The sequence below is a fragment of the Neodiprion lecontei genome, chromosome 6, assembly GCF_021901455.1.
Source record: "Neodiprion lecontei isolate iyNeoLeco1 chromosome 6, iyNeoLeco1.1, whole genome shotgun sequence".
Taxonomy (NCBI): Eukaryota; Metazoa; Arthropoda; class Insecta; order Hymenoptera; family Diprionidae; genus Neodiprion; species Neodiprion lecontei.
Window position 1 is genome coordinate 17265730 of NC_060265.1, and position 26776 is coordinate 17292505.

At 40.8% G+C, this 26776-nt stretch overlaps 1 protein-coding gene across 2 annotated transcripts in view; it reads right to left on the reverse strand.

Annotated features, from left to right (window-relative positions):
* Positions 1 to 20435, reverse strand: part of LOC107225766 (protein groucho) — a 138607-nt gene extending 118172 nt beyond the window's left edge. The window contains exon 1 of one of the 2 annotated variants that reach the window (XM_046743961.1): positions 20347 to 20435. The gene's annotated coding sequence lies outside the window, so the exon portion shown is untranslated. The remainder of the gene's footprint in view (positions 1 to 20346) is intronic. The other variant, XM_046743960.1, reaches the window with a different exon arrangement.
* Between the last annotated feature and the right edge of the window lie 6341 nt (positions 20436 to 26776).

Genomic DNA, 26776 nt, shown 5'->3' on the forward strand with positions numbered 1-26776 from the left:
AAAATTACTATAATATATCACATCTTAACCACGTTATTCAAAAGGGAAACTTCAAATTCCGAGAACGACCTTTCGAGCATAAATTTAAGAGATATCCTTCCACGAGGACTTTTTTTCACTTTGTATGTAGGTACAAGTTTTCCAGGTGGAAGCACTGAAGAAAAAAAAATGTTGCTTCCGAACGAAACACCCTGTCGGGTATGTACAATGTACATTTCAGGTGCGCGGTACACGCGTGTGCGTGAATGTGCGCGATCCGCACACGACGAGTGTTCGTGTAGACGGTCTGTAACATTCTTCGAAAGCACCGCAGCACGGCCGCCTGAACTGGCGGTAATTATCATCAGTTTCTTACACGCTTGTTAACATTTCTTGCGTGTACAACCCGCGACCGTGTGCCGATTCTTCGTAGTGGCTATATAATACGCTGCTTCGTCGTGCACACGAGGATGGAGCTTTCTTGCACTCGCCTTCGGCTTTCACTCTCTCTCTCTCTCTCTCTCTCTCTCCCCTATCTCTCTTCTTTTTCCTTCACTTTTTTGCTCCCTCGCCTCTGCAAACTCTGGTTATTTTGCACTTTGCCAGTTTTTTTGTTTTCAATTTTTTATCCGAAGCATTCGCCGTGTGTTGATTGAACGAACTTTATCGAACGTTTATTGCCGTTTTCCGTGTTTTTTTTTTGGGGGGGGGGGGTTGATTTGCTACTGGAGTATCGTCACTCGTTGTGTGCCATTTATTACTACCATCTATTCGAAACATGAGCGCATAGTTAGGTATGTATGTACATGTTAAAGAACTTGGTATATTTTCCCGTGCACAATGTAATGTAATGAAGTGAAAGTTTCAGAAAGTTTTGCCACGCGTTATGAGGATTTTCCGTTTTCATTCTTATGCATCAATTAGGAGAGAAACGCCATTATTCATCGCAGCTTGCAATAGTATGAAACTGTAACGTGTGCTTCGGTTTTTTACCGGAGGCAACCTCGAAATATTTAACGAAAATTGATTCATTTAATGTGAGAAGAGACTCGAGGGGATGCTTATACTCGATTCCGATGCGTAGGTACTTACATATCTCCGAATATTCAAGTCCGTAATCGTGATCTCTTATTTTTCATGCCATTTCTAAATTTTTTTATTCTTAAGTGAAACCTAGATATATTGGTGTATTTTTGGTCATAATCGTTTGTTGAATATGGTTGTTATGCTCTTTTTTGTGCCGCGATGCACAGCCTTTAATAATAGCGCAAATAGAAGATATTTACCGCAGTCAGCAAGGACTGACTATAGCATCCCCTTAAGACGTTCGATCCTGCTCCTTACCCTAACCGCGCCTGAGAACTGATTGTGCCATACGATTGACAGGGCAATTAGAATTTCTGTTTCCGCTCTGATTTACTGGGGAGAATGGCGAATTAAATTGATCATTCTGGTGAAAAGACAAGAACATCTAACTCTGTTGATTCTCCGTTATATGTAAATAATTACATCTTTACTTACAGAAACTGTAGTCGGTATAACAGTTGTAAGTAACAGTGACAAAAATTTTTGGACTCACGTTTTACTGAAAACAATATAAAAATAAAGGGTATAAGGGGTGAAAATGTGGAAAGATCAAAAAATGAAAGGATAAGAAAATTGCATTTTCAAATACATAATATAGAATTTCAAAATTTCCAATGTTGAAATATATAGAAAGGTCTTATAGAAGCCCAAAACAGAATCGACAAAGTGAATATCAAATATAGCAACTCAAAACACTGCATCGACAGTATTTTGACAATTCTATACTTTATATTTTCCTCATTTTGACATTTTAATATTTCGAATTTCTATATTTTGAAGTTCTTTAAAATAGATTTTCACGTTTTGGAAAATTCGATATCGCGACATTTCTACTCTCTGATCTTTCGACACTTTTATCCCCACCGAAAATAAGTTTTGTTACGCACGAGCATCATCGCGCAATCCAGCCTTATGCCACGTAAAATTTTTCACACGAGACGCACAAACTAACCGAGATTCACATTACGCAAACTGGAGACATCGCAGAAACAGCGGCAACTGGAAAACGAAAAGCGGTGTTTGATAACCGCTGAAAATTTTGAAGAAAATCTTTCGCCGAAAAATTTTCAAAAAATCGTGACCAAACATCACCACACATTAACATAAATTTGACAGACAAGTGCAGCTATAAAAAGCACAATCGTACTTGATTGCACCGTCACGTCAAGTATGCGAGTACAACGATGATTCGCGTTGAAACAGCCATTTCAAACCTAATCAAATTTCTCGTTCAAAGAACCCAGTTAAGGGATGAAAAAATATTACGGACGGTAGATCGAGGGAAGGAAACAAGTCAGCGAAACGATCTCGTCCGCGCAAGCGGCTAAGAAAAATGATGAAACTGCAGGTCAATTCCCGAAATGACGCGAAATATACGAATTCCACGTCGACGATACGGGAGGAATTCCATAGCGGCCTTGCGACGAAGGAGACGGAGGAAAATAGGATAGATTTGTACGGAGGGTTGTTGGGAGGAGGTAGGAGGCGGAGAATCAGGGCGGGCAGGTTACTCGTATCTGTAGGTGGCAAAGTGCGGGACACTTATCCGCCGGAGTTATACTTGGCGGTTTATTTTACCGATGACGAGGGTCCCTACAGATTAGAGTCAAATCAATATTGGGCAGCAGGGCGAGGCTTTTATCGGCTGAAAGAAACCCTCCCCCGTTACCCCGTCCGATCCTCTTCCTCTTCGCCTCTTTTCGCCCTCGGCTAACCTCCTCGACTCGAACCTCATTCCACCGCCTGAACAACGCCGCTCGCCTCTCCTTCAGGCTTCGCCGTAACCCAGAAGAGAACCCACTCTTTCTCACCCTCTCTCTATCTCTCCTTCTCCCGGCGTTCGGGCAACTCCACCGGACTTGTACGTTCTGCGCTCCGCAGCTGAGGATTTACAGATTACGCGAGAGAGCCGGGCGGCGGCGAGGGAGCGCCTATAATATACGTATATACGTGTATACGTGCACCCATATACACCTGTGTGTGTGTGTGTGTAGAGGTAGGCGTGTATATATATATATATATATTATATATATATATATACGTAGCGTGTTGCTGGCTGGTGGCAGCGGCTGTTGAACGAGGAAGAGATCGGAGAGCCGAGTCCGCGCGGACGGCGAAACCGCGTCTCTACCGACGAATCGGAGCACGGGAATATCGGCCTCTCCTCGAATCGGGTTCACCGAATCGCTTTCATACCGCGTTATTACACGTTTATTATCGCTCGAGAAAGAAATGACTGTTTATAAATAATTAGAGAGGTTTTAATTAACTCTCGAGACGCTCGCTCGCTCGCCGGCTCGCCTCGCGGCATTCCTCTTTTAATCACCCTGCCTGCCCCCCCCCCCCTGCTCTTGCTCGCCCTCGCTCTCTCTCTCTCTCTTTCTTTCCCTTTTTCTCGCTATGTAGGCGCTATTTGTAAAACTAACCTATCGATCGGCGGCATTAATCGCCGGCTCGTCGTGGTCTAATTTTATCCACGCACGACGATCATGCGAATGCTGGTGCAGCAGACCGCGCGTTAATCGAGCTAAGTATGTATTTCATCCGAACGCGATTATGAATGTGTATCACGTAATTCGCGTGAATGAACGTTCGCCAATTGTCGGGTATGTATGGATGTATGTGTGTGTGTGTGTATCCATGTACGTACGTACGTACAGCGATACGGTTTAAATTATTCTTATAACCCCGCGCGATCCGCGCGAGGTTTCTTTTATTGCTATGCATGCATCTCGTTTACACGTGTTTCGAAAACAGATCATCCATACGCGCTCGTAAACAGGTACAGGTATATGAAACGTACGATACACCTGCACAGCAGATATTGCTTCACCCGCCAAAGGCGGCCAAGGTTTTGCGGATACCTAAGCGTTGAAAAATTGTTGAAGAATGAACGAGAGGAAGAAAAAAAGCGCCAAGGCGGGAAGAGAAAAAATCGATAAATTTTATTGGCAATCGTTGATGCGTCGCTGTTCGATTGGCCGATCGCGAAACTCAGACGGAGGAATTAATCAACTGTTTAAACACGACGTTGAACTCTTTCCAACGAACCGAAACCGACGCAGTGTACGGCAGAATATACAACCACGATCACCTCTCTACACGCCCGTTTCCGAACCAGTTTGTGAACGAGTATCGTGCTCCCGCTGTTCGGTATGTTTATCGTTACCAAAGAATAAACAAACTCTGCATATGATGGTAGATTATTTTTATTAAAATATCCACGCGCGGATCTTATGTTTGGAAAATAAATAAAATGAAGGAAAACATCGTCTTTTGAAAATATGTTGACGGTACGAGGCTCCCCTGTATTTTACAATTTTATCTCTTGAGTGATTATTCCCTCGAGATTCGGAATTGAATTCAGATGCATTCACTCGAACATGGCTTGATGTATGTAATAATTCAGGGACAGGTGTTTTTTTTACAACAGACGTTCACAAAATTCACGCTAATATCTTTCATTGTTTTTACTGTATACATTTTTTTTCAATTCTCTGGACTGAATTTCTCGTATGTTAAAAATTGGATCAAATAAAAAAAAAACGTTATGCGTATAACAGCAATGCTAACTGCAGTGAGGTAGATAATATTTTGATTAATCACTGAAGCAATTAAAAGAACCGCAAAATTTCAATTGCAAATAACTTGACAAAATTTAATTACAACGTTTGGCAACACTGTATTATACCCGAGTATTTGGCCGAAAAATCCAATTTCTCACGAGGACTGTCGGCATGCAAATTCAATCTCCCGCGACGAGCTCTGTATATCAAATATGACACAATTCGACTCTTTTATGAAACAAATAATAATACAGAACCACAAATTCAAACTTTGCAATAAAAGTACTGCAGAAAAGTAGAAACAAGGCGTGATCCAACGCGATTTCTTCTACCATTTTTGATTATTATTTAATGTGTCAAAGATGTCATATGGGGGCTGAAATTTCAAACGATTCTGGAAAAGTATCCAAGAACTCGTTGAAACAGAAGAAAACGATAAACATTACCAAAAAATCTACACGCCGCAAAGAAAAGATAACAACCAAAGCTGTGAACAAATTCTTGATACTGTAATACGAGTACTTAATTGCTATTTAAACTCACAGTCCTTGTAGCATGTGCGAAAGTATTTCTTTTTATTAAAATCAGACCCCATATTTCAGTGAAAAATTCTGGTAATCGTACGAAGCACGAGACTTTGGAAAATCCTGACATTATTATGCAATGACAACGTTGAAACATGTAATATAACATCGTGAATACCTTATCCAGCTAGCGATCTCGAAACTATAATCAAAACGAATACATTCTACGAGTATTCGTTTCATGTGAAACGGTAGGATTTATAATATAATATATGGGCGTTTCGTTAGCATTACAAATAACGTGTTTTATAAACTTTTCGATCACTTTGATACAGGCATAGTACTAGGTAGATAGACGCATAGACGATTACGCGGATATATCACCCGCGTATACAAGTATCGCCGAAAGGCATTCCAGCACGGAATTGGTAAAAATTTGTTATCTATACGTGACCATGCGCTAGCTCGTTTGCACGGCAGCGTTATTAATCTCTGCCCTCGTACTTTGCTTATCCATTTGCCACCGCCGCGGAGTGCGTGATCGCACGCGAGAACTTGACGCAACGACGGAAAGACAACGCGAAACGCTGAAAAAAAAAAAAAAAAACAAAAACAAACTAAAACAACGCGTAAAAAAAAAAGAAGAAAAAAGAAATACTAAAGAAAGTAAGAGAAACAAGCGAAGAAACTAGAGATAAAAGCAGAGAAGAAAGTTATAACAAGGCGGGGCAAAATAAACAAAAGCACGAATTAACCGCAACCTCGTCTTATCTCGAGTAAACTTCGCTAATATTCGACAACTCGGCGGATTTCCCGCGGCATTAAACACGTCGGTTGCTTCCTGCAAGTTCCAGCCGGCCGCCTCTCTTCGCTTGGCATCGGTTGACTCCGTTTTAGCGACGGACAGGGAGTCGTTAGATATTCGATCGGCGACCGAGCCTGCGACTGCTTTTGTTTTCAACGCCTCACTTCCGAGCAACTAGGTTGGCAGGAGTGCGTGGAGTAGCCAGCAGGCGTGCCAACCCTCGAATGTAGGGAGACACGCGGGTGGGCGTGTGTACGAATTCCGTTTCCAGTTCGCCGATTCTACGAAAGGATTTATTATTATTCCCGGCAGCGTATAAAACGTACTCGGGCGTGACTAAGGCCATCAGTCGACGTATTCCTATATTGCCGACCGAGTTTATTCGGCTCGGTACGAGCCCGCATATTCGCCTCCTCCGTATTACTACTTTGTCCACGGTTAAACCGGATTGAAAATGTACTTTTCTATTACGAGCGGGAGATGGGAGAGCCTCTCTTCTCTGGGGATGAGCTCGCTCTACCGAATCGTACTCCGCACTCCGGCATATCGTCCCGTGCTTAGCGCGGTTCTGACTGTATTCCGTCCGGCGGAGGTTAGGTTAGATTGTGCCGATAAACTGGGAATTTACGCGCCTCGACAAACTGTTCTCCGGCCAAAGCCGGAGATTCCCGCGTCCCGATCGTAAACCTGACGGATGAGAAATAAGAATGAAAATCGAGACGAACAGAGATTGTTTTTATTTATACTTATTTTACGTCTTGTTTTAACTGCGGCTTTGAACAAATATACACTGTCGTCTTAACGCATTTTCACTGTTTACATCAACGATATATTTCACAAAATCCATCAACGTCGTCGCGGTTGCTCGGATGGTAAGGATTTTGTGACTTCTTCACAGAATCGGGCGCAATATGTACGGTATTACAGTTTCTCTTCCAACCAATCTATGGAAAACATCTACTTTATTGACGAAATTAGTTTTGATGAATACGCAATTACAATTCGTCATTTGCAGACTTTAGAATTGATAAATCTTGTTCAAATATAACGCACCAACGTTGTATAAGACTTTCATAAAAAACTGAAATTTTCACGATTACTACGTTATATATCATACGATATATTATATGAAATTATATCGTACTTTCGGATTGGTTCCAATCAATACAACGAATCGATACAGGTGAACTTTGACAAATTCTAGGGAGTTAATATATGACAGATTTAGTAATCATGTTACAATACTTTATTATTTGGGAAGTTCAATTTTTATCTTGCAGAAACAAATCAACGATGTATGCGAAGATCGATTCTAATTATAGGAAAGTGGAATAATTGTCATTTTCATGCAATACTTATCGATTCTGATAACATTCCAAGTTGATCGTTGTGTACTGACAATGCAATTATTATTCAGAGTTCTATAGCGTAAGAATTCCACTCAGGTAATAATAGAGGTAAGACCGAAAAAATACTCTAAAATTCTATGGTATGGTATTTTGTTTACTGTTGATGTGTAAGGTATTTATTTATCTAGAAAAGGTGTCCCAGAAAAACTTTGTCTGTATTGGTAGGATGTATTCGTTCTCATTCAATAATTCCCTCTCAAACGACTCGAACTAAATCTGCGTTTCGAATATAATAGGCCGTATGTCTTTTGACGCAGGAAATACGTTCATGGTGACAATTACCTAAGCTTAGGTATTTATCATTGTGACTGAGCGACAACGTGAGTCAGCCATTCCCACATACGTGTGTACCAAATACTTACCTGATTCTGCGATAAACGAACTAAATTTAACCGAACAACGAATTTTCGAAATAAATATTATAAGAATTTCGATTGTTATTCGATTGTACGTCGAATCTGTATCGTTAAAGATATTTATCATTTTTCTGATAATTATCATAATTATCTAAGATAGCTTAATCAATTCGGCGATGTTACTTAAATGAAACATCGACACCAGCTACTAAACTATCATATTTACAGTTTCGAACATCTAATTATATATTCTGTATTATATTATAAAGTGAATGATTGGTTTAAATTTAATTCGTTATAAAGAGGAATTGTCCTCTCCTATCCGAATAAATTATCCAACTGATTTAAATTATCATCACCATTTAATTTTTGTAACACTAGCAGAAGAGTAGACTGGAATCAATAAAATGTCTTTGCGAGATTATTGAAATACCATCCTTGCATAATAGGCATGACAATTTTTCAGGTTCACCCAATTATCCCCGTCGATAACGTAATTGCGTAAATTACATTTATTTCACCAACTTAAAAGTAAGTAAGTAATTAATTAGTGTATTTCTTCAATGTATCCGGTATAAATAATTACGCGAAAAATTTCCCAAATACTGCTATTTTCAAGTTCAGTTTAAAAATCGCCCGTGTATCGAGGTTTGTGTCATGTTTCCTGAGATGCCCGCAGATACAGTCGAAGGCCCTTATGCATAGGTATAATACACTGCGGGCCCCGGCGGACATCTCAGGAGTCGACGCGGACTTCTTCAATGAGTTTGTAAATTGAAAGGATTTTTTCTTCCTCCGTGTTACGAGGGCTGCGGAGCCGCGGGCGAAATGCTCGAGGGCGACGAGGAGCCCTCGGTTATACCGACCCTCGACCCTTTCTTAATTAAGAAGAAGACGGTCGTCGAGGCGAACTGTCCGCCCTGCGAGCGGCATTCGCGGGTAGGTATAAGATTTTCGGACGGGTGTATATAAAAGGAGGTGCGGGCAAATTCTCGGCATCGCTGTCGTTTCCTTGGCGACGAGGACGAAGATGTCATAACACGAGGCGGGAAGAGGAACTCGGCTGTGTGCGGCCTTTGTGCCTCGGAAACGTTTATTGTGCTCGATGGAGATAAATGGCTTTTTCTCGGGCGTCGCACCGGCTGCAAAGGGCTTCATGCCGGATTTTTTCGTTACACACGGAGGCTCCGTGCCGTTGCCATACCCGTCGACGTCCCGACGTCGTCCTGCGCAAATACACTGGAAAGTCCTTGGCAACGGTTCTTGAGCCGCAACTGTTTGTGCATACGATTGTGTTTACTCACTGTAAATATTGTTATAATGTGGCGGGCAACGTGGAGAGGCGTATGTATGTACATACGTATGAATTACTCTTTGAGCAAATGTTGTCTCGGAAAATATACCCGCGTTGTACCTGTGTGACCGTATAGGACTACAGGCGTATGAATTTACCCGCAACCACGATCCGCTTCTCATCCGCGTTCCAACTGCAGCTACTGGAACAAAATTCCGTCGATCATTTTCCAGTCTATCCTCAAGCTATCATTTTTCGATTATCCAAAACAAAGCGTGTTGTGAAGCGGAGAAAGGTAGCCATGTGCCAAAAAGAAACGTTGAAACACCTGGCTGTTTGAAACACCTACTACGCATGCGCGAAATGACTGAACTCTATTGGATGACGAAACGGTGTCGCGGCAACATATTCGTCTGGAAGGCAAGGGTGCCAACTTACTGGAAATTGAGCGTCAGGTACCAAACTCCGCCGCGTCAAATGGCGAATCGATGTTATGTTGTTGTCATAATTCCTAGTGGTCACAATCTGTTAGTAAGGAAATCTTCTTACCCTTAAAACATTCACGTCAATTTCATAACCTACAGAAGGTCCCGTTTGATAACTGAAGTTTGAGATGGCCAGCCTGCGTAAGAAGACGACGCAGAACGCGCAGGCATTCGGGCGCTCAATCTGCTAAGTATCGCCGTTTCTTTTTGGTGTAACAAACTCTTTTCCGAAAATATCTAAATGCCTGAACTTCAGGCTGCTGTAGTTACAGATTCTTCACAGCTTGCTGGTAGATAGAGAACCGCTGCTCTGAATGATAATCTACGGAAAGTCTGCTTTACATGCTTATTATACCAGAGAAACATCTGCAGAAGAAGTTCTATAGTCGGCTTGGTAGTTAAACCAAGAAAATTTCCTGTATATGACTGTAGAACGTATAAATATCCGTACAAGCGTATAATTGAGAACAAATTGGATGTTGCATAATACACAGAGGAGAATTGAGCGGTTTCAATTTCACCAAGGATCGAAGAGTCGATCTTACAATTAGCTTCGAAGCGTAGCATATGAAGCATGCAATAAAGAGCGTATGTACGTACTTGGTAAATAGGGGAATAGATTACGCAATTGGTACCAATTGCTTTTTATGAAAGCAGCAGCTTGTTATTGGGCTTCAGTCGTGACGATATTCATCCCAATAAACGTGATATCGCATTCGCGAATCGACTGTTAATAAGCCCGCAGTAGGTTCAGTTATGTTTATTAATGCCTTGGGCTTCCGGCTAACTTGTTTTCGGTCCGAAACAAAATGCGAGTTCGATTCTACACGAATTATGTGACAATGACTCCCAATCTCTCACGGCGGCTGTATCGCTAGTCATTATCACGTAATTCGTATGGAATCAAGCTTGCATTTTGTTTCGAACCGAAAACAAGTTAGCCGGAAGCCCAAGGCATTAATGAACGTTACTGCAGAGAAATATATAGCCGTGTCGAAGATGCCACCGTTCGCTTATCATCCCGAGACTACAAAGCGAATGAAAGAACTGAGTGGAAAAAAGAATAGTGAAAAGAAAATGGTGAGACAATAATACCGTAAACGTTTGCCTGACATTCTGTCACGTGCATAAATAAATCCTAGAACGGAGACGAAAGCTTATCTGTCATCTGGTAGGTGGTATAAGGTGGCCGTCCGCGATGAGATTGGCGAAGAGTAATGCGTCTCCAGTCCGGGTAATTGACACGTTCGACTGGCTTTTGCGTCCAATTTCCTCGAACTACCAAATAGCCCTTCCATTACGAAAAGCTGCCGAGAGTGGAAGAGCGATGGAGAATGCCGGGGGCGCGGAGGACGGAACCCGATGGGACGGAGAGAGGCTTTACAGAATTACTGGCCGAATTGATATTATCTCCGGATAATGTACCGTTGTCGCTCCTCATCCCAGGGCGCATCGAGCCCCCCCCCCCCCTCTTTCCCCGCGACCTAGGTCAGGGTTGGGAACCCGGAAAGCTCGAAGCACGTACCTACTCGGCGTTGAGTGTCTGCGGGGGCGGAGATGGCCCGCCGCTTTGCCGCCCTCTAAGCTGCCTTATTGCCGAAGGTTATAGCCGTCTAATGACATTCTAATTTCCCAGGGAATGAAGCGATGCGTGTGCGCGGGTGGTGAAAAGTCCTCAAGTTTATTTCACCCGAGAAAATACCATTCTCGCAAGTTTTTACCTTTCCCATTCGAAAGGGGGTCGAGTCAACAGCGGCTGAACCCGTAAGATAAAATCGGTTCTTTATATTCAGAGTTTTAGTACGGACTTTGGTTTTATATCCCGGCAATGAGTGTTACACGGAAAGCTGTGGGATGAGCGACAGATTTGCAGACTTCTAAATTTCACGAAGAAATCGAACCGTAGAATCGATGTACCGACGAAGAGGAAATCGTCAAAGTTCTGGTACTATTCACCCAACGAATTATTCCGGAGGGATGTGGGACGTAGCAAAAACAGATTTGTCCAAGGTGCGAAAGTCTGCGTTCAATTCTGACGAAATTTTCACTCACAGTTTGCTGGATCCTCAAAGTTTCCGGGCTAAGATTTTTCAGTTGGTGGAAATGAAATTTTGTCACAGAAGGCATATCAATTTCTGCACTATGACTCCGACAAACGTAACTATATATTGGTTTGTCAGATGATCTGAATAAATTTTCCCTTCCGAAACACCGATTATATTTCTTTGCACATCCGAGGTGTCGGTGAATTCTTAAGTAAATTCATTTCTACCGAATACCGCACAAGAAGCGTTCATCGACGTGTGAAATGCTCTTGGATAACTCATCGTGGTTGTGTATTCTGCCGTTTAGTGTAACTATAGATGTGTCACGCCCACCATAAGGATCCGTTCTCAGACACGACTTGATTTCCTACTTTGGAAAAAATATTCCTGATGTGTGTGTGAGAGAGAGAGAGAGAGAGAGAGAGAGAGAGAGAGAGAGAGAGAGAGAGGAATACGCGGAGTTCGGGTACTGTTAAACTCCGAAAAAAGTTGTCATTTAATACACGGTCGTATACCAAGATGAAATGGTGAAAGTTAGCAGACTGCGCATGCGCATGAGACGATTGAACTCTACTGGTCCAGTGAGACCTCGCCACAATATATTCGCCTGCAAGGCAGAGGAGCCAACTTGCTCGGAACGGGGCATGAGATGTCGAACTCTTGCGCGTTGCGTGGCGAATTGAGGTTATGTTGTTACAGTGACTCGTAGCAGTCATCGGTAATCGATTAGTTAAGAATAAAAGTTCTCCAAACCATCTCTAAACACTGCTTCGATCACGTGGGATCTACTTAACCTAGAAAAAATTGCGTCGTCTACATGAATGCCACAAGGTGCGTTTGACTTGCTGTGGCCAGCCTGCTTGAGAAAACGTTGAAGGTGGCGCATGCGCAGTTAGTCGCTTACGATCACCTTGCCAACTTTTACAATTTTCTCTCTGTATAGTGTAGGTAGGATTTATGGAGATGAAGGTTATTTGACTGGATTTTAGTCACACGCACAGTTGAACGTGGCGATATTATCCAAAGGCTTCCTGAAAATCAAAGAAATGGGATGTATTTTTCTAGAGAGAGAACTCTTGCGCATCCAGTCGATTTCTTTTTTTTTTCCTCATCTGTTCCTGATAACAACGCCACGGCACAGAGATATCACGAACTAACTTGAATCGCCTATAAGTGTTCTACTAAAAACTAAACGGCCTACTCGTTCCATTAAACAAATTAAACGAATGCTGCAATCTACGTCAAACCTAAGAAATAATCGTTGCTCATTTGCATCAAAGAAAACAGCGAGATTTTTCTCAGTTAAAATGCCCGCAGTTAACCTTGCAGAAATTATACGTTCGCGCTGATGTTTGCAAAAAACAAACTAGAAATAAACCGTACGTTTTTTCCAACTCAGGATATACGTTTGTGTTGTAATGACGAGGCTGTATTACACTTGTTCAGGAGAATGTTGCGGCACGATACAGTAATTGCAGTGAGTGAAAATACTTTACTCCTCTGTTGCGCTGACCAGAGAGATCCAGTGACTTTTACAATCTTGAAAAATAGTTTAAAATGCCAAGCGATTTTTTTGAAACAGCAAAAATACTGATCGTTGAGGTATTTCAACGATTCAAATTATAGGTCCCGGATTCAAGGTATAAGGTGCCCGAAACCGGGATTGGAAGTAAGATATATACATTTAAAAACGTGCGGGAGAAATCTGGAAATAATTTGTGCAACGCCTTCGGTAGTAAATTCAGATTCAAATACGCCGCGAGTTTCGGGAGGTGATAGTTTAACTGCAGTCGTATAGCGCCGGGTCGTAAAATTAAAATGTATACGACCCACCCAACGTGAATTTCCATCCACAACCGATTGAAATTTTGTCTCTTTGTAGCCGTCTGATGACGCGTCGAGCTGTGTCGACAATTTCGAGCTGAAGAAGACACTTGAACGATCCTCTGGGCTCCTAGCTCATAATCGCTTCATTCTCTTACACTCAATGCCGCGCATTATGCAGAGGAAAATTTCAGGATGACAGAAGTTGAAGTGCCACTACAGAACTGTTGTAAGTGTCATGTCGAAAGTGGCAATCGACGGTTTCCAGTGGAGAAGTTGCAAGCTCGTCCTTTTCGAAGAATCTACATAAATTTATGTTAGAGTCTGATTCAATTCAAGAGTGCTATATGGGGCATTCCACGTCAACCATTTTAGGTTTTGATAAAAAAATTTGTATGCAGTTATTTCAACACCAAAACAGTACCCTGAATTTTTTCATATTTTTTGGGTTAAATTTATTTTACTTATGATTTTTGAAAATCAACAAGTCTCACCGTAACTTAAAAATCTGAACAAATTTTCTAAAATAATGTATCAGAAATGAAAATTTTTCTAACCCAGGTCCAGGGTGGGCTAGAGTTACGTTCTTATTTTTTTTGATTTTTTTTCGGAAGAAAAAATTTTATTGAAAAAAAATTAGAGTAAGAGTCAGTTTACTATGCACGGCTGCTCTAACATTTTCATATTTAATACGAATTTGAGAATTATTTCAGATTTTTCCAAAACAAATTATTGGCAATTATTCATCACGGAAAAAAAAAACTTTTTGGAAAAATCTGAACAAATCTTGGGTCATGTATAAAAATGTTTGAGCAGCGGCCCACAAAAGATTGACAATCGCTTCTATTTTTTTCAGTTTTAAATATTTTACATCTGATACAGGATTTTTGAGAATTAAAAAAATTTTTTAATTTACGATCAAAGATATGCTGATTTTCAAAAAGCACAAATCAATCAGATTTCGTCAAAAAAATCTGTACCGGGGTTGGGACAATTGTATAAAATTTTTTTAACAAAGTTGAAAATGGCGAGCGTCCGACGTTGGTTGAGTTGGCAGGCAATGCCTCATAAATATCATCGCGAGTTTTATGTACAGCGATTCGGAGTTTGATAGCTGGCCCGTTAGTTCCGTGAAACTGAACATTGAGAATTCACTGAAATTGTCGAAATCTCAAGAGTTTATACCTCAAGTTTCACAGTCTCAGGTATTCAAGCAAGGCATGGAGATATGGAAAACGAGCATCTCCTTGTAAAAGAACGAAAGCTGCAAGAAGCTGTCGCGTTCTTTTTCCTTTACACGGATCCACCATCCGTCCGTACGGTCGTTGTCTGGCGTCAGTGCGGAAAGGTCGGTATTCGGAGGCGAGTCACGAACTCGAGTAGGTACCTACCCACTGCATACATAGGCTGCAGAAGGTTTTCTTATTGTTAGCCTCGAAAATGGGCGCGGGTACTCTTAGTTTTAAAACTACCTGCAGAGAAACAGCAAATAACTGGAGTCCCATGGTGAAGTGCCGGAGTGTGTAACGCTTGTCGCCAGCGAGAATCACGTATATAGAGATGCGCATGTACCCGAGAGGCACGTTAATGTGTAATATACGCTGGCAGAAGTGAGGCGGAGAGTGGAACGGGCCAGAGTTACAATGCTCGTAACGTAACACCTTATACTTTTATCAACTCGGAAAACAACGGGGCTGAAATATACAACGAGCTAAAAGGGGTGTCATTAAGTACACGGAGTTAATCCTCGCAGTAACCCGTGGCACGACCTCTCCTCCCGGCGCCGACACGCCGGCGACGTAATAAACCCCTGACTGCCTCTCGGGATCAAGTATAGTTTTGAGGGAGACGCCCCGCTCCCTCATCCCGTTACGAATTACGACAACCCCGGAGCAGCTTCAAGATGCTTTTCGCCAAGTAGCAATTAGCTATGTTTATACTTACGTGTCGCTCGAGGGATGCTAACGACGAATGTTCAACACATCTGATACCATTCCCAGACCGCACGGTGCAAAGTAATACTAGTATCTAACGAAACTCGCCATTTGGCTTCGATAAGTAAATATATCTTAGTTTAAGGAAAAACGAACTACGACCTTCTATTTCTTGAGGATGAATGGGTCGCACCGGTTGAATCGATAGTGAATAAAATAGGAGAAATCCGTTTGACAAACATGAGAACGTCCCTGCGATTTAACAGAAAATAATATGAACAAATTCGAATGCTGCAGGCCTAAATGTCAAGAATTTGAGGGAAACTTGGATAATAAGAACGTTCAAAATGATTAAACCCTTGTTTTTTTCAACCGAATATAACGTTTTTAAATTCATTCTGCTCGCTGACCAGATCTCCATAAATCTTTTAAAAAATACTTGAGAAATCTTACATCATGGTATAACATGCAAATGTACGCTGCACCGTACTTTCCTAAATCTATTTTTATTTACCCTGAAAAAGACTATACGCAAAAAAAAATCCAAGCGATTCTAGAGATCTCTATGGTGCAAAAGCCAGTTATGAAAATGAACAGTCACGAATGCACAATGTTTCTTTTTCTCGTGGTTGAGACTTTCAGGTATTTGAAACGTATTTTTTATTTGAGATTCAACATATTTTTATCATTACCTTCAAATTACTCAATGAGAATTATTACTTTGAGAAATGACGGTTCAAGTCACACTATACGATTGCTTCAACAGTCGTGACATCAGTCGTACGAGGTGATCAGACGGTTTAAATACACCGTGTAACAGTGGTTGATTAATTCTCGCCCAAGGGTAGAAGCTTAAACACAGTTTTGCACTTTAAAGCAATAAAATACGCTTACAAAGGTAGAGAATGAGAAATTAGTAAATATGACCTATTTAATCTTAAAGCGAAGCAATCACTCCTGTCGGGTAAAAGTCAAAACATTTTATACTAAAATCGGCTTTTTCTGTTTTCCAAACTCGAATAACCGAAACAGGTATTTGTTATGCGAAATATTTAAATTGTACTCCACGGATAATTGCGGTTGTACTCCAAGTAAAAAGTAAAAGCTAAACAGCGAGCAATTATCCGGATATTTTTTTCACCTATGAGCATCTCTCACATATCTGATGCTTGTAAAAGAACATTTGTAATAAGATACAGTGAATTGTTATTATCGTTTACCATAAAACTTAATTTCACCGTACATAAAACTCAGCGCTTACGTTGCTCCGAACAGAAAAGTAATTGAAGACCTTTTTTTCACCTCCACTTTTTAAAAACGAAGAGGCCGGTAAAAGGTAAAGGAACTTGCAAGATCGGCAAGGGAGAACGATCCTGAAACTTCACCACGCACGAACATGCAATGGGAGCAGCCGTACCGCAACTACACGTAATTATACCTCCGTTCACATCTTTGTAAAAAAGTTCTAAGCCCATCCAACAATTCTAACGATAAGACCCATCCACCTATTCTCTAATTGGTTAATCGAGTTCTCGCGTTTACCGGTTACAGTACACGCAACTTAAACCCGCTTCAGGCATTTTTCCAAGAGGCTCGCAACTATGACGCGATGCTGGATATTTTTTACCGGGATTCGCCGCGAACCTGAAGATTGGGTGGGCAATAATCGAGAGCTCCATCTGGACTCGCGGATGGGTTACAACTCTCGAGAGTCGCAAAAGACGGCCAAAAGCGGATGCGACCATTTCTTGCCCGCATGGCTGCCGACTTATCCACGTAGGCAGAGGATCCAGGACGCGAAGAGCGTGAGCGTTCTTGTGAACCGTTCTGCTCTTCCTCGGACGATTTATTGCCGGGTATCGCCGCCGTTCCAGACTCCGTCCATTCTGTTTTTATCCCCGTAAAGCGACATTCACCCGGCAACGATAGCCGCAGATCCCTGATCATTCAACAGCGGGACGCGAAGACTGTTCGCAATAATCTCTGGGATGTCGAGTTTTTCCCAGAGTCGAAATTTTGCCATCGTTATTAACATGTTTTCACGTTAAGGAGGTTCAAGGCGAAAATCAATACTTCGTACTAATTTTATAACGAGTCGTAGTCGTAGATTTGAGATCTATCAAATTATTGTATGCCACGTAAGAATTCTTTAAAAATATACAAAAATATGAAAAATGCTGTAACTGTAAACAAAAATTTACTATTAGGTATCTATATTTTGTTTTGAATCGCTTCGAAGTGGTTACTAATCTAAAAAGTTTATTCGATTTCGCTCTATAATCGCTTTTTTTGTTATTCAGTAGAGTATTTTTCACGAAGTCAGTGAAGCAGACTTATTTTTGTACGAGTCAATCTAAGATTAGAATTTGCCGATCATATTCAATACCATCGTGATGTTTTGAATTAAAATATTTAGTGATAACATCGTGATAAAACAGAGTATTTCAGAGAATTTGTAGAAAATGGTTTTTTGAATAAAAGGAGACATCGCGGATTGCAATGGAACAAATCAATTAGATTTTTCAATATTTTACAGCAATTTGAAATGAGGTATCGATATATCTAAGCTTTGGTTTATAATCCTAGTATTTTCTATTCTTTTGTTTTTAAAAAGACATTCGTAGCTTATGAGTACAATAATTTGTTGACCACTCAATGTATAAATATTGCGTGGTAAAATTAATGAAAAGTATCGATTTTTTTCCAGCTAACCTCTTTAAGGTATATTAAACAAAATGTTCACGGAATTAAATTTGCCTTAATGTATTCCTACGTGTTGTTAAAAAATATCGAGTTTGTGTTGATTGATTCAGAGAACACGAATTACGTAAATTAGTACTGGCACGATACAGCACCGTAGTTGTCTATATCCTGGCACGTTTAATCGTCTAACAACAAGCGTAATTAGGAATTGTGACTCAAGTCTTCAAAATCCCCCCTGATCTCAGAAGCCGAAATCTATTTGTCATAAAGCAAGTTTTTCACAAAAGCAATTTGATCACATTTGACTGAGTGTAGAGAGGAGGAAAAGGGTCCGTTGATCCGTTGACAAAGTTTTCTTCCACTCGATAAAATCTTTTCCTCACGAGCAAATAACTACAGTAGCGCTCAAAAATATTCCGACAGTATGAAATTCGTTATTATTTTGATCCATCGTTTTTTCTTGTTTTTCTTTATTTTAACTTTATTTTTTAGCCAACGAGATTCAATTCTCTATAATTATATTGAACAACAAATTTCCTTCAGTAAAAAATAATATTAATTTTTATATTTTATATCTTTTTATAACCAACTACGATTACGATATTTGTGATAATACTTTTGAGCGCTACTGTAAATATATACTTGTCGTTGAAGAAAACCATTACTTCGACTTTCTTGGCATCAAGAGAATATGAACTGCGATCAAAAACACGTATACATACTTACGTGTCACTTGATTGCCTGGAGAACGATAAAATTTTTTCCTGTTCAGTTACACCTTTCAGCGCAGATTTTTAACAATTTTTACAAATTTTTCGCAACAGGTATTTTTCTTCAGAGTGGAAAAATTGGAAATAAAGAATTGGTTCGGAAAACAATGTGAATATTTTCCAAGACCACTTTTTACATGTAAAAATGTTTGTTCAACGTTTTTTTCAACGTTGCCTTCAAAAAGAAAACTCGAAAAAATGATAAGTATAATCGCTGGCCTACGTCAGCTCAAAGCATAAAAAATTTCGTACCTGACGCAGGATTTTTCAAATTTTTGAATTGTGTTCACCTCTCTGTTCGCTTTTAAGAATTGTTGATGATTTGAATCCACTCTACAAAATGTTAAAAAAAAGACTAAACGTCTTCGAGAGTCAGAACAATTGTACTAAATAAAAAAAAAAACCGCTGGCCTGATCCGAGAGGTTAAAGCTCAGACCCAGGTCAAATTGGCATGGAATGCCCCGCGTGTATCAGGCGCTTACATATGCACACATGTATCATATATCGCTGCGAAAACACGGAAGCGCGAAAACGTGAAAGGACTTTGGTTAATTAAACTCTGCTGCTCCGATACTTTCCCTCGGCAACAAGCACCTACGCGAGTTTGGGGAATTGGAGGGATTTCGTGTTTGGATGTACATGGGATACGCGTACCTCCGCAATTATTTACACGTTCTCAAAGCAGTGTAAATATGAGGCTTCGCTAGGAGATCTTCAGTACCTGGTACTTCAAGATCTCTCAGTCGATATTTATCTTACAATTAGATGAATATTTTCCAAATTGACCAAGTCATTCGGCTGGTTGGCATCCCGGTGGAAAAAAAATTGTATACCAAATTTCGTGGGAATTCGTGAAATACTGTAGCTATGAACGAATTATTGCTAATTTTCATTTTCCGACAACGCCATTCTGCAGATGAAATTTCACGTTGTAAATTTGAACAATTATAGGCAATTTGGCGATTTTTCAAATCACGTTTCTACAGCACTCAGGAAACAAAATCTATCTCGCACGTTATCACTAAAACATCTTTCGAAGTTGCGAAACACAATTTTTTTTCAAGCAATGATTTTCAGAACAACCTAATTAATTACGCAGTATCTGTCTCGAATATGATCGCGTTGCTCGAAAATATTTCATTTTGCAAATTCTTCGTTTAATAGCAATTCACGAAGAGCTAAATTTTTCATATTTTCATACTGGGAACATTGGGCAACGCTGAATATGACTGAGATACTTGATGGCAATGCTTTAATATACGATCCATTCGCCCGCACGAACAAATTTATACAAATTACAATTGAGTCTGTCTTACACGTGAAAATAAAATTATCTGATGCAAACATCGTTCTCTTTCCACGCATACTTGGGTACACGATGAGTAAAGATCGAATAGTCAAGAATAAAATGTTTGATAGATCAGTATCCGTGATTTTTAACTCGAAGAATTTCTCCATCAACAAAGCATTAGTGATTTCTCAAGGAGTGAATTCCTTTCGAACGAAGCTGATCATAATTGCGGCGTAACGACCGAGGACAAACCTCGTCCGGTATTTGATCTTACCTTATCCGACAGTGACAAAGTTCATCGATCCATCAATTCACCACTCCTCATATTATCAGTTAGCGCACTTCCGACTTCACTACGCCATCGAGCAGTGAGAATAATTCCTGGAACATAAAGACACAAAGATATATACGAGTTTGAAATTATCATAGCTATGCAAATGCAATAGTCCGATTCGTACCTAGAGCTGAAAGGGTTACCCGAGAGATTCGTTATCGGCAAAGAAACGAGTTGGCATATACATATAATACATGTGCGCGATTCGTTTATGCAGATTAAAAGCGCGCGGGGACTGCGACCATATACGGATGTTTGCGCGGTTGCGATGCTCGGCACGCGAATATTTCTGCCGAAGGCATATATACTCGGGGATTCAGTCGTATAGGTGGACAGGTATGCGCACACGTATATCCCTCAGGCATTCGTGGCACTCTCGTACGCCTTCCTTGTTGCAGTAATGCGTTTAAACGTCTCATTTCCCCGTTGGTGGAATTTTAGAGCTCGCGTGTATGCTTGCCGCCTTCTCTGTCGAGTTCGGAACCTGTTTTCTCATCGATCTCTCGAAGCCGTTGTACAATTTTCGCGTAGATACTGGTTTGATAAAACAACTTGTGAGATTTTTCGCGAAAAAGACTTAAAAATACTTGGTACAAGTTTTAGAGACGAAATGGTCTTCGTGACATGGACTGTTTATAAATGACGTTTGCCAGACTGCTTCGATGAGTTCCGTCGCTGCACTGCTGATAAATCGCCGCAGTTCGCCGAGCAGGAATTTCCGATATGTAGAGACGAATAATCAGGAACCGAGGTGGAGCCGATCGTGATGAAGACGAGACGAACGCTTTGTAAACACAGCTGAATTCATGCCCGGCAGGTGGTTATACAGAGACTCGCTAATTGTAGGCAAGCGTAGCTGCGCCATAGGAGCTGGATTTAAAGAGCAAACATTGTAAAACGGATAATTGAAGTCTCCAGTGTCGATTCAATACGCCGCGTCCGTACGAGGAGCTGCGCCATTACAACGAGCACATACATTAATATGTAGCACAGGCACTGTGCAGAGGATACATGCTAATTGCAGTCGGATGGAGGGTACGGAGGACGAAGCCGAGGTAGAACAACCTGCAGGCGAATTACAAGGTGGCGGTGCGCCCGGGCGATTTGCTCGCTGCAGCGCAGCCAGGAAATGACGTCCGCAAGCTCGCGGGTGGATGAAGCCGGGAGCACGGGACCAAATTACCAGCTATAGACTATCACGGTGAGAGAACCGGAGAATGCGGTCGGCCACGGACTATAATGCCTTGCTGGGGGGGCCTCGAGGTACACGGATATGCATCTATGCACTGGACGGCTGCGATACGTGTGTACCTTACACGTCCGTGCAGATTGTGCCGGCGCGCGGCCGAGGGATACCATACCTGATACATACCTGCGGTGCATGAACTACGATTATACCTCGCCGCGTCCGATCGTATGGCCGAAAATTTAATCACACCGAAACAGACTTCCTATCGCTTCTGATCGTAATTAGCGTCTAATAACGATACGGCACGGAGAAATGTGTCGCATAGTACGGGAAGAGTGCAACGGAGGTGCATTGAGTTCGATTTTAATGACCAATTTCGTTGCTATCGTGACATCCGGGGACCACTTGTTCCTTGGACTAAAAACAAAACTTAGCAGTTTGCAACCGTGCAAAGATGTCGCTTAAAAGTGTAACTGCATTGGGATTTGCGGATAAATTTACCATTCGCGCAAATTATTTCCAACTGTGTGCAGTCTGGTGTATGGAACAAATTTTTCGTACAACTGACTAGAGTCGGGAATTAAATTTTTGTGTGAATATAGGACGAGTAGCACTTGTCTGTTCGGTCGGGCTTGCATTTCGTGGTACGAAACTCCGGCTAGATAACTAGAGTTCCGACTTTGAAATAAAATGCAAATTTGCTGAGCGTCGAAGGGATATTTGTGTATGTATATATATATATATATATATATATATACATACATATATGTATACGTGTACGTTCAGATATGTAGAGAGATGCGGCAACATCGTGGGACTCCCTGTTATGAATATTTCAATTCCACGTCAAATTTGGTCTCGCAAGGCCGTTTGGCGACAGCCCCGGGTACATACACATACAGACAAGTCCGTATGCATGCAAACGTATTTCCATCTACGTGAAGATATATGTAGAGGAGATCCTTTCATACGGCTTTACCGTATCGGTTTAGGCGTACGTCGCGGGAAGATATCTGCTCGCTTCTATTGCATACGTAAAATATACAATAGAATTTATACGCGGAAGAAAAATATCTACATGTGTATCTTGGTACCTCCTTTCTTGCCGAGCTCTTTGTCTGAATACTCACCCTGCCCTCCTTCACATCGAATCACACAAGGATACCGTCATCCTTGTCGAATCTGTTACCATCTCTCTGTCTCTCTCTCACTCACTCTCGCCCTCTCTGTTTCACCGCCGTTGAACTTCAGCTACGTTATGCTTACCAAATTTAAGAACCCTTTGACACTAGTCTCTCGATAAAAGTCCGCCCTTGGAAATGTAGAGGAGATGTGATATCAGAGTCAAACTATTGATGGGAGCTTAACCCAAGAGGATGCTCAATTCAAGGTTGGATGTATGAGTCACTGCCAACTTCCAAGAACTTCCAAAGACTTCCAAAAGCTTCCAAAGGCTTCCAAAGACTTTCAACAACTTCCAAAGACTTCCAAAGGCTTCCAAACACTTCCAATAACTTCCAAAGACTTCCAAAAGCTTTCAAAGACGTCCAAAGACTTCCAAAAGTTTCCAAAGGCTTCCAAACACTTCCAACAACTTCCAAAGACTTCCAAAAGCTTTCAAAGACGTCCAAAGACTTCCAAAAGTTTCCAAAGGCTTCCAAACACTTCCAACAACTTCCAAAGACTTCCAAAAGCTTCCGAAGACGTCCAACGACTTTTAAAGACTTCCAACGACTTCTAAAGACTTTGAAAGACTTGGGGTATCAACATACAGAGGACTTCTCTAGTGAATAAGTCCTCGGCTTAACCCCTCATTATGTCGTACGCAATTGTTCAAGAATCCAACTGAACGACTAAACCAACAAACCAACAAACGCGACTTATGGAGGTTATGTAGATGATGTAAGTTATTTTAGGTTAGGCGGATCTCAAGTTGAGTTAACGTAATGATTCGAGAAGGCCTGATAAACTGTTATCGTTAACTGACTGTTCACTGATTATTGCTACGAGTCAACGTAGCAACGTAAATTGAAACCGTCATTCTGATGATACCGATTCATCACTTAATCAAGAAAAAATAGAAATTTCGGAATGTGCATAATTGCCTTTATAATTCTGGTAAAATGTTAGAATGCCTGTTGAATTCATGATATGATTTTTGAGAAGACTTTACCCTCAGAGTCCACCATTTTTTTTCATCATCTTTTTTCACTTTTTACCAATTTCATATAGTTGGATTTGCACATGCAAAATTCAAGGCCTAAACTCTCTTCAAGCCAGTTTCATCAAATGATCAAGATGTTGACTTCTCAAGTAGGTCGAAATTCTTTAGTACGGATGACAAGTATGCAGAGTGCAGCACCGAATTATATCGTCATTGTACAAGTTACAGATTTGGGGATTTAACACACCGGTAAGGGAGCGTTCGTAAATTACGTAATTGGATTGGGGGAGGTGGACGTACAGAAATTATGACGCCATATGCAAAAAGCGAAATTCACAAATAAAAAACACTTTTATTAGCGCGGTCTCGCTGAGGCGCTGAAGCTCGGGACTAGTGTGGCTCTTATCACAGGTAATAGATAAAGTTTCTGTAATGCATATCCTTTATTTCATTCCGCTAGCTTCAAAAAATTTTTATTCGAGAAATGGTAAGGTGGGAGGGAGGGGGGGCTCAGCAATTTTTCTTACGTCATTTGGAGGGGGTGGGGTCTTTATATCTGACAAAAGATGACAAAGGGGGGGATTCAAAAACCCAAAAAATTCGATGGCATAATTTATGGACGCTCCCTAAGAGGCGATACTTCATTATCCCGATAAACATTTGGCCAACAAACATCCGAAGAAGAAAATTACTGTTAGCTGAACCAGCAGACGTAGACAAAAATTCACATACTCGGTAGAGTTGTATATTCAAGATGGATAGATTGAAGAAAGCGAGACTTATAGATTATCCCAAGATTGGAAAAGTATATAGTAAATAGTAATTTACCGTGTGTTTCAGAAAGCTAAAAGATAGAATCATTTGCCGAGCTATCACAAAGTTTTTTTTTTGTAACGGTATCTGAGACACTCACAATCTCCTGCATTGCGATATTTAGAAAAGAATGACTTGTCTACATTTCATTAACCTCTGTAAAACACAATTTATAGAATTTATGTGAAAAATCTTCCACACAATGGATAAAAATTACCGTCAAAATAGATAGACACCATTTTCGATACTTCAAATTTCGCTCATTTATAAAGGCCTATAAAAGATAACGGTGATTATAATAATTTCAATTCCGTGTTAAAAGTGCTGGGAATACTTTTAAATGCCTCCATACACCAACACGTTATACAAGCAGTTGAAATGCATATATTATATCTGCAACCTAATCTCTTTTCCTAACTAAACAACCACGATCTATGGTCAGCTTATGGTTAATTACAGTTGCACACTTAACGATAGTACGCATACCTCAAGTCTGCGCTGAACTAAGTTCGAGTAGCAAATTTTGTTTGTAAATCAGAAGATGAAGATTTGATCTCGTACTTTTTATTTTCAAAAGAGATTTCTAACGATAATCAAAGTTCTGGCGAATTGCACGGCAGAAGTTTGCACCATGTGAGCTACGTAATTAGCGACACACCGTATCAACGGCTTTGTTGTGTTACACTTTTTGTCAGCAACAAGTCGACATCTCTCACAGTTAGTCACGTCTATGCGTTCGCTGTAACGAATTAAGTTCTATATGTAAGTATTATTTTTATGAATTGGGGTCAATTAGATGAGTTATTATTTTATCTCCATCTCTGTAACATGGGGCATTTAGTGTACTTACCTAGATAATTACAACGTGTTAGCTCATTGTATCGTTTGAATTAGGTTGTTTATTTTTCTATAGCATTATCGCATTGTACATCACAGTTGAACAACGCTCCAGACAGCGTTCTAAGAAGAAAAAATTTTGCTCTTTATTCATTTCGCGCGCTATAAGAAAAAAGAAACGTTGCGATATGCCGCCACAAAGAACTTGATTCGAGTGACGTTCGACTTTATTACATTTTTTTTACATTTTCATTAGGTTGTAGTTAGTAACGTTAGCGTAACGATGCATGCTTGGGATAAATTGTTTCTTAGAAATTTTAGGACTGTCCAAAATTCAGTAAACCGTAATGAAGTAGAACGTGCTCATATTTTGAGAACCCAATTCTTTCGAAATCATTGTAAAATTGCAAAGAAGTGATTATTTTCCTAACGTTCCCTTATGCTAACGTTACTAACTTCAAGCTCTTCATTTTCCCGGAAGTAGGTAGGCAAGGGTTTTAAAAATATCAAATTCTTCCGTCCATGCAGATATTCAATTGCGGCAATGGAAGCGTATGTTTAATTGCACTTTGATCTTATCGAAACTCGATTACACAACCTCATATATTTTCTCGCTTTATTACTCGTGTCGATGTTACGAGTAAAGCATATCAACACGAAACCGTTGTTCATTTTACTAAAATAAATAAGAAGAAAATTGTAGCGTTTTTTTTTTTATGTTGAAAAAGAACACAAGAAAAAAGCACTTTCGCGATGCTCGATAATTTGCACCTCCGACTTGAACTCGATCGATTATTGATCGAGGAAATAATACATTCCGTTCTCTCCGGAATAGATATAAAAATATTTTGCAAATTGAAGCGAAAGGTACAGGCAAAAGGATCTCCGACAATGAGTCACCGACTCCGCACCGGGGGAAGCAATCCTCCGTATTATCCGTGCCAAGGTGTCGTCGTCGAGTCGAGATAGCACGGAGACATCTATTCTCATTCGGTGGTGCTATTGGTGCGCCCGATCAAAGGCATATTATATATGTGTCTCCATTTATTCATCGCCTATTCTATTCCGACGTCGGGTGATACGGGGCAGGATGTGTGTATGGGTGGCATGACGCGCAGAGAGATTGTGCTTTTGAGATGGGAATCGGTATATCGACGTGTCGAGCATTTCTGAACAACCGCCAGATATCTCGGCTCCGACCGCTGCAGGCAGTTATCACGGTGAACGGTTGCGGTAGTTTCGTCGGTCCGCCCAGTCAGACATCTGGGTTATATTATCCTTCGATCGGGACTCGCTCCCTTCGATACATTGCCTCGAGATTGGCTCGAATAAAATTTCAGATCCGCCACCCCGACGGGACAACCTAA